The sequence below is a fragment of the Elephantulus edwardii genome, unplaced genomic scaffold (genome assembly GCF_000299155.1).
Source record: "Elephantulus edwardii isolate Elephantulus edwardi_28Jun2011 unplaced genomic scaffold, EleEdw1.0 scaffold00009, whole genome shotgun sequence".
NCBI lineage: Eukaryota > Metazoa > Chordata > Mammalia > Macroscelidea > Macroscelididae > Elephantulus > Elephantulus edwardii.
This window is the reverse complement of record NW_006399759.1, coordinates 22377709-22377977: the sequence shown is the minus strand read 5'-3', so window position 1 is coordinate 22377977 and position 269 is coordinate 22377709.

The following is a 269-nucleotide window of genomic DNA, read 5'->3' as shown; positions in this document are numbered from 1 at the left end:
CAGGAGAGGAAGACCTAGGATGAGATGGATTTACTCAGTGACTAGAGAAATGAGATTAGATTTGTCAGAGACAATGAGATTGGCTCACAATAGGACAGGGTTCAGAGCTAATGTACGTAGTGTTTCTATGAGTAGCAGGCAACTTGATGGGACATAACAGCAACAACATGTGTACTGTCGCATCAACTCACCCACAGCTGACACTCGAGTGGGTTTCCAAAGGCAGTTAATTGTATGAGAGGAAATTGCCTCTCTTTCTTCTTGGAGCA